The sequence below is a fragment of the Gorilla gorilla genome, chromosome 13, assembly GCF_029281585.2.
Source record: "Gorilla gorilla gorilla isolate KB3781 chromosome 13, NHGRI_mGorGor1-v2.1_pri, whole genome shotgun sequence".
In the NCBI taxonomy this organism is placed as follows: Eukaryota; Metazoa; Chordata; class Mammalia; order Primates; family Hominidae; genus Gorilla; species Gorilla gorilla.
Window position 1 is genome coordinate 92,560,195 of NC_073237.2, and position 8,823 is coordinate 92,569,017.

The following is an 8,823-nucleotide window of genomic DNA, read 5'->3' on the forward strand; positions in this document are numbered from 1 at the left end:
AGTAGGCAACATGGGAGGTGGCCACTCGAATGTGCCTCAGCTATGCCAGACTAGACAATGCCTTGAACACTAGCATCCCAGGGGCATAATAGGCCCCTGGTACATACATAGTCAGCCTTAAAAATGAACTTTCCCTGCCGGGCAATGGTGGCTCACGCCTGTAATCCCAGCACTTTGGGATTTGCGAAAGCAGGAGGATCACTTGAGGCCAGGAGTTGACAAGCCTGGGCAATATAGAGAGACCTTGTCTCTATAAAAACAAAATTAAAAATTATAAAATTATAAATTATTTTAAAAAGTGATTACGTTTTCCACTGCCAGTTAAATGAAATGCTTAGCCTTACCTGTTTCCTTTCCTTTCTTAAAATGCAAGTGCCTTTAGGAAAATGACTACTTATCTAAATCTTTCTCACTTCAGTGTGAAATAATTTGTTAGATAACTTTCCAATATGATTGCCAGCCAAGAACAGGCCCCAAGAGGACAAGGCAGAGGACACGGAGATTGACTGCAAGCAGGGAAACAAGCATAGATGACAGTGAGGTCATCCTACAGAACCTGCTGCCTGGGACGCCACCAATGGCACTCTCAGTGGACACTCACACCATCATTGGTCCTTGCTGCCCTCCGCTGGGAGCCTGTCTCCACTGTCACCTCCATGAGTTCTCTATGTCACTTCTTCAGGAGCCCACCATCTGAATGGGAGGACCTGGCAGAACTGGCTCCACTTCCTGTCCCAACTTCCTGTCCCCACTTCCAGTCCCCACCTCCAGAAGACAGGTGGTTAGAAGATTCATCTGCACACAGTGGGAAACAGGGCCACACCCCCGCAGATCTTGGCATTTCCTCCAAAGATACAGGCTGCCCAGTGTGGCTGCAAAACACAGCAAATGTCCCCTAGAGTAGGTAAAATTGGAGAACGTATTAGAGTCGTTGGGCCTCAGGCATATTAAATCTTTTTACATGGCTGGGCGAGGTGACTCATGCTTATAATCCCAGCGCTTCAGGAGGCCAAGGCAGGAGGATCTCTTAAGCCCAGAAGTTTGAGATCAGCCTGGGCAACATAGAAAAGATGAAAAAATTAGCTGGGCATGGTGGCACACACCTGTAATCCCAGTTCCTTCAGAGGCTGAGATCAGTTGAGCCTGGGAAGTCGAGGCTGCAGTGAGCTGTGATCGCACACTGCACTCACTCCAGCCTGGGTGACAGAGGGAGGCCCTGTCTAAAATAAATAAATAAATCTATCTTTTTACATGTTAGTTCATTTAATTTGCACAGCTCTGGGGAGAGTTCATTACCTCCAGCTTCATGGATCTCCAAGACTAAAGAGATGGAGTAACTTGCTCAAGGTCCCACAGTTAGAAGGCCATGAACAGAGATTCCAGGGTGTAGCTGGTGGCTCCAAAGCCCATGCTCTTCCCAGCCAGCTTCCCCTGGCATCTGAGGGGTGGTCTGGGCATCAGGTGTCTGTCTATAGAGGACGGACTTGGAGACGGTGTCTTAGTGGGTGATGGTTGCCATAACAAACTACCACAGCCTGGGTGGCTGCCGCAGAACTTATTTTCTCACATGCCTGGAGCTTTGCCGAGATCAAGGTGTTGGCAGGATTGATTTTTTTCTGAGGCCTGTCTCCTTGACTGGCAGAGGGCCGTCTTCTCCCTGTGTCTTTGCATGGTCTTTCCTCTGCACATGTCTGCGTCCTAGTCCCCTTTTCTTACAAGGACATCCATCATATTGGATCAGGACCCACCCTAATGACCTCATTAACATAATTGCCTCTTTAAAGGCCTTATCTCCAAATACAGTCTTATTCTGAAGTACTAAAGGGTTAGCATTTGTTTTTGTCTTTGTTTTTGTTTTTGTTTTGAGACAGAGTCTCACTCTGTCACCCAGCCTGGAATGCGGTGGCACAATCACAGCTCATTGTAGCCTCCAACTCCTGGGCTCGAGCAATCCTCCTGCCTCAGCCTCCTGAGTAGCTGGGACTACAGGCATCCACCACCATGCCTGGCTAATTTCTTTTATTGTGGACATGGGGTCTCACTGTGTTGCCCAGGCTGGTCTTGAACTCCTGGCCTCAAGCAATCCTCTCACCTCTCAAAGTGCAGGGATGAGAGATGTGAGCCATCACACCAGGACTTTAACATAGGAATCAGGAGCAGCTGGAGGACAATTCATCCCGAAACGGAAGGGACACCAGTCAGGGAATTATTTCTTACAGGAGATGATAGGGAGAGCAGTGATGAGGCCCAAACAGATAAGCCCTGCGCCCCCACTTCCCAGGTTTGATGAATGATGCCCCACCTGCCTTCACCTTCATCCAGACTACTGCTGGTTTAGTCTTTATTTTCGGCCTCGTTAACCCCAAGGCAAGGGTGTCATTCTTTGATTCTCAGTGTAACTTCTCTGCTCCGGGTTAAATTATCCTTCTATCAATGGTGTTTTTGCCTATTTTGCATAGCAAGATTCCATGTAGTTCTGGCCTCTAAACTGCCAGACCTATGCTGGGACACCCATGCACTGAAGGCCTGCTATCAACTGAATTGCATCCTCCCTAAACTCATATGTTGACACCCTAACCCCCAAAGTGATGGTGTTTGGGAGATAATCAGGTTTAGATTTGAAGCTCGTGGTGGAAGAGAAGCTAGAGAGCTTTCCTTTGCCTTCTGTTCTCCTACGAGGACACAGCCAGAAGGCAGCCATTTACCAGTCGGAAAGAGAGCCCTCACCAGAAACTGACCATGCTGGCGCCCTCATCTTTCACTTCCAGCCTCCAGAACTCTGAGAAAATTAATTTCTGTTGTTTAAGCCACCAGTCCAGGATATTTTGTTATGAAGCAACTATGACAGGGAGGGGAGCTGTTCCACCCCTGCTGCCTCAGCCTGCATGGCTGTCCCTGTCCCCACCTCCTCATCTTTCTATCTTCTTGCCTCTTCCCTTCCCCTATCTCTCCTGTGAATTAGCTCCTTAGGGCTGCCATAACAAAAGTACCACAAATGTGGCAGCTTAAAACAAGAGAACTAACATGGTGAAACCCCGTCTCTACTAAAAATACAAAAAAAAAAAAAAACCGAGTGTGTTGGCGGGCACCTGTAGTCCCAGCTCCACGGGAGGCTGAGGCAGGAGAATGGTGAACCCGGGAGGCGGAGCTTGCGGTGAGCCGAGATCGCGCCACTGCACTCCAGCCTGGGCGACAGAGCGAGACTCCGTCTAAAACAAAAAACGAAAAACCACCACCAACAACAACAAAAAACAAACAAGAGAAACTTCCTCTCTCACAGTTTTGGAGACCAAAAGTCCAAAATCAATGTGTTGGCAGAGCCACGATCTCTCTGAAGGTTCTGGGGGGGATCCCTCCCTTGCCTCTTCCAACTTGTGGCGCTTCCTGGCATTTCTTAGCTGTGACAGCATCACTCCCATCTCTGCGTGCAAGTTCACACGGCTTTCTTCCCTCTGTGTCTCTCTGTGCCTCAAATCTTCTCCTTTCTCTTGCAAAAATACCTGCTAGTCAATGGACTTAGGTCCCACCCTAAATCTAGGATGATCTCATCTTGAGACCTTTAACTAGATCATATCTGCAAAAATCTCTTTTCCAAATAAGGTCACATTTGCAAGTACCGGGGTAAGGACTTGGAGCTATCTTTTCGGGGACACTTTTCTACCCTCCACACCCACTTACCCTTTCCCCACCACACCTCATCTTCCTTCCTCCACATCCTGGAGCTCACTCTGCTGTCCTGTCCTTCGCCTGCAGGCTTTGACCCAGGGCTGGACGGGAGCTGGAGCAGGAGGCCCAGGCATTGCATCTGGTCTCCACAACAAGACGCTCAGTACCTACGAGTCCAACTTTCAGTCTCCAAGTGTGAGCATACAGAGCAATCTCACAAAGAACCTTCTCACTGGGAAGGAAATGGCTTACACATTAACATGAGTGCACTTAGACAAAGAATAGCTGGCAACGTTGCAATGCTGGAGACAAGTCCCAGCAGCCAGTTGTGCCTTGTTAGAGACTCATTGATTTTGGGTGGCCTGGATTCCATTGTCACCAATGATATGATCATATGGGCCATGTTCCAAATGCCTCTGGCTGTGTTCAGAGGATGAGAAGGGGGAGAGTTAAACAAACCCCCATGCAGAATCTGAAGGCTTTATTCATCCACCCTGGCACTGCTTTGCCCACTGAATAAAACATTCTGTACCCAGGGGCAAGCCCAGGCCCCAGCTGGTACCGTTCCCAATGTCCCACAGGCTTCCAGGCTGCCCTTCAGCACAGACTCCTCCAGAACACTGTGCTCAGGGGCCGCCAAGGTTCCAGCTCCAAGATGCAAACTCTGCCCCAATTGCCAAGGGAGTGGCTGTCTTTGCAGGGCATTGTCTGCGAGTCCTTGATCCCTGTCTTCACTAATGGCAATCCCAGGAAACTGCCTGTGAATAAAAGCCTTCTCAGCCCTGGGGAAGAAACAGGCACAGCTGGCTCAAATTGTCCAGCTGAAGACAGAGCTCAGCCTGGAAGGGACACAGCTCAGTTACCACCGTGCCAGGCAGCTCTTCCTTTTGTATAAACATTTGAGGGCAGGGTTCTCAAGCCCCGCTGCCCCCTAGTCCTACCTTTTCTCCATTGTGACCACAGAGGGTTTTGTTGTTGTTGTTGTTGTCATTGTTTCTTGGGGGGTTTTTTTGTTTGTTTTTGTAGTGTCTTGTTTTGTTTTTGAGGCAAAGAGATAACTCTTTCAGAGGGGCACCTGGAACTGTCTGGTGTGGAAGCTTTTCCTCATTCGGCACAATTTCAAACTTGGGAGCTTTCACAAAGGCGTGGGTGACTGTTTTACTCCTTGATAAAAGTCTGGCATATTCAGAGTTACTGAGACCCAGGAGTGGTATCTAATACTTTGGAAACTAGCAGGGGTTGCTTTATTTCCCATTCTTGATTCTACTTTGAAAGTGGGGGATCTTGTTATGCAGATCCTAACACACTGCCCCTCCCCAAATCCAAATGAAAGGCAAGGTCATTTCACTGGAAATGTGGTAAGCAGTTAGGAGACAACGGGATTGTCCCCAGTGCGGGGTGAGGGTGGATAAGAAACACACAGGTGGGCCGGTTAACGAAGTCAGGAGCTGTGGCTTTATGGAAATTTATGTAAGCATGATGAATTGCACACAGCCATTTGTCTCTATTCCCTCCTAACCCTCCATGAAAGTGACAGGAAAGAGACAAAAAGACATTGGCGCAAAAAAGCAAAGAGAACATGAAAGGAGTCACAACAGAGAGAGGTCAACTGAATGACTGCAGGAGGAAGTCAGATCTAGCAGTGAGTAAGTGAGCAGACCACAGGATGCAGAAAGCTAGCACTGCAAGGGCTGGGGCAGGAGCTGCTGGGCAGATTCACAACGCAGAACCCAGGGAGTCTCGGGAAGTGGAAGCATAGGGCATTGCTCATGGGGAATATCCCAGTGGGCTAAAAACAAGAGGATTAATTGAAAATCTATAAAAGAAGAAGTTAGAGATTCCCTTGCTTACCTCACTCAGGACTGGGACCACCCCTCCCTCATCCAGAAGAAGACAAGTGGATGGGGGGAGTTGTTGTCACTTTCTAGAGAGGACAAAGGAAAGGGAGTCCAGGCTCAGGACCCAGGTCTAGGTGAAAACAGTGGAGTGTAATAAAAATCAAGCCCTGTGGCATCCCCTTTCCTCACTTGGCTGTGAACTAGGCCAGGCTCAGGAAATTAGAGAATTCTTTTCTGGGGAAACTCATCAATCCCAGAGATAGGATTTGCAGATAATAATGTTTAAGAGTTCCTCAACAAAATAGCCAGTTTCCTTCTGGGAAGTCCTACTGAAAGAAAAACCTTTGCATGCAGAGTTTCCAATAACCTTATTTATTTGTTTGTTTGTTTATTTTTAAATTTTGAGACAGGGTCTTGTGGTTTCACCCAGGCTGGAGTGCAGTGGGGTTATCATGGCTCACTGCCACTTTGACTTCCCAGGCTCAAGCCATCCTCCCACCTCAGCCTCCCAAGTAGCTGGATCTACAGGCATGTGCCAACATGCCCAGCTAATTTTTCAATTTTTTTTGTAGAGAAAGGGTCTTGCTTTGTTACCTAGGCTTGTCTCGAACTCCTGGGCTCCAGCAATCCTCCCACCTTTGCCTCCCAAAGTGCTGGGATTATAGGCATGAGCCACCACACCTGGCTTCCAATCATCTTTTTAGTCTAGCCATTTGTCCTTTAAATATGAATGAACTCAGGAGTAGCAGATTTTTGAGGAAAGTCTTTACGAAAGAAAGAAAAAAACATAATAAAGGAATGAGAGGTAATATAGAGAACAAGATACCTTTATAAAATTTGTAACTTATTTTTTAGTGAAAAAGGGAGATGTTGCATCCATAAAACAAGATCAAGGTGCCATATTAAGAGGAACACATAAAAATGACAACATGAAATTTTAAAACTTCCTCATAAAAGTTGGAAGATAAAGAGGATCTCTGATGCTAGAATCATAGAGCTTTTGCTTAAGAATTGCTTACAATGTTTTTCAGATTCTGAATTCTAGCAGAACAGCTGACATCAACCAGTGTGAAAACCCTTACAGAAGAACTATATCAGCATGAGAATGTTTCTTCATCTCCCCTTCCCATGACTTTACCCTGAATTCATCAATCAATCAATGATCCCCACACCTCAGTCCACTCCAAACCCCTTAACATCCCTAGCCCCAAACTCCTCAGGGAGGTGGATATGCGGTTTCCTCCCATCTCATTAGGCTGCCCTATAATTATTTAATTTGTTCTCTGCTGCTCCCTGGTGTCTCAGCATATTGACCTGCTGTGCATTGGGCAGATGAATCTATTACAAGAGTCCCACCAACTACTGTAGTATTATGACAACAGATCACCTTGGGATTTCAAAATACTGGGAAAAGTGAGAAAACTCTAAATCTTCTGGAGAGAAAACCAGAGCCACATAAAGGAGCAGTGTATTAGTCCATTCTTTTTTTTTTTTTTTTTTTTTTTTTTGAGACAGAGTCTCGCTCTGTCACCCAGGCTGGAGTGCAGTGGCACAATCTCGGCTCACTGCAAGCTCCACCTCCCAGTTACACACCATTCTCCTGCCTCAGCCTCCCTAGCAGCTGGCACTACAGGTGCCCACCACTCCACCTGGCTAATTTTTTGTATTTTTATTAGAGATGGGGTTTCACTGTGTTAGCCAGGATGGTCTCGATCTCCTGACCTCGTGATCCACCCGCCTCGGCCTCCCTAGTCCGTTCTTACACTGTTAATAAAGACATACCCAAGACTGGGTAATTTATTAAAGAAAAGAGGTTTAATGGACTCACAGTTCCACATGGCTGGGGAGGCCTTATAATCATGATGGAGGGCAAAGGAGGAGCAAAGGCACATCTTACATGGCGGCAGGCAAGAGAGCATGTGTGGGGCAACTTCCCGTTATATAACTGTCGGATCTCATGAGACTTATTCACTATCACAAAAACAGCACAGGAAATCCTGCCATCATGATTCAATCGCCTCCCACAACACGTGGGGATTATGGGAGCTATAATTCAAGATGACATTTGGGTGGGGACACAGCCAAACCATATCAAGCAGGAATCAGAATGGTACTGGGGTTTTCAAGAGCAAGACTAGAAGCCAGAAGAGTGATGCCTTCCAAGTGATTTCCAACCTAGCATTTTTAGCCCCCAACCCACAATGTAAAAACATTTTACTTTCAGTAAAAGTGTGAAAGTAAGATAAACACATTTTCAGACATGCCAGTCTCAAAATATTAATTAAAACACCACTACTTTTTATTGATTTTATTTTCAGGAAGCTGGTGGAGGTTGTGTGTCATCAAGCAAGAAAACATACCAGGAATGAGGAAGATGTAGGACACAGGAACAGGATATCCATCAAAAATGAGAACTCCGGGGGTGATGGAGAAGAACCCTAGGTTGATGACAGCCCTATAGCTGGCCTAAGGAAACATCAGTCCGTACTGGAAGAGAAAAGTTCTGGAAAAGATATGGAAAAGAAATCTATGGTAAAGGGAGAACTGAGTAGAATATCTGATACATTTAAACAGAAATCTCTAGGAAGATAATCACCAAGAAAAACAGGAGTCACATAGATTACCTGATGTATTGGAACGTTTTGAGAAATGTATACTCAGGCTAAGAATTTAAGGATGAGTAAATGACAGGTATATTACACAATAGGAAATGAAAATTAAGGCAACTAGAAACTCCCAGGGAAACAAAACAGTGATCATGAAAGAAAAAAAAAAAAAGTACACTATTGCACTTGGTTGTTTATATAACCATGATATTGTAAAAACCGAACTTTGATTTAACCAAAAATTAAACTGTAGAGGTAACTATATTGGGAGAGTGTGGAGAGGAAGTCTAAATAAAAGGAGTCAAAATTTATATTTAATGGTGAGAAGTTAATTGAGATCTAAAACTGAAAAAATTAGGAAATAGCAACGTAAACTTGTTGCTTCACAGTATGGACATAAACATCAGAAGAAAGAACTAAAAGAGTTAAAATGTTTGCCACAGGAGTGGGAATGAGGGTGAGTGGGGCGGGTGACAAGACTACTTTGGTTTTGTGTTGTTGTAAAATCCGTTCACTTTTAAAATTGTATTAAACTATGTTCATATGTTGATAAAAATTAAAGTTAAAATGTTTGTTGGAGGTCTCTGACTTTGACATTTAGGAAACAATGCTATCAGCATTTTTTAAAGTACTTGCTAAATACTTGCTCACACATGGCAAGTTTTAGGCACCAGAACGATGATTTATACTGCATCCCTCCTGAGAAAATGTGG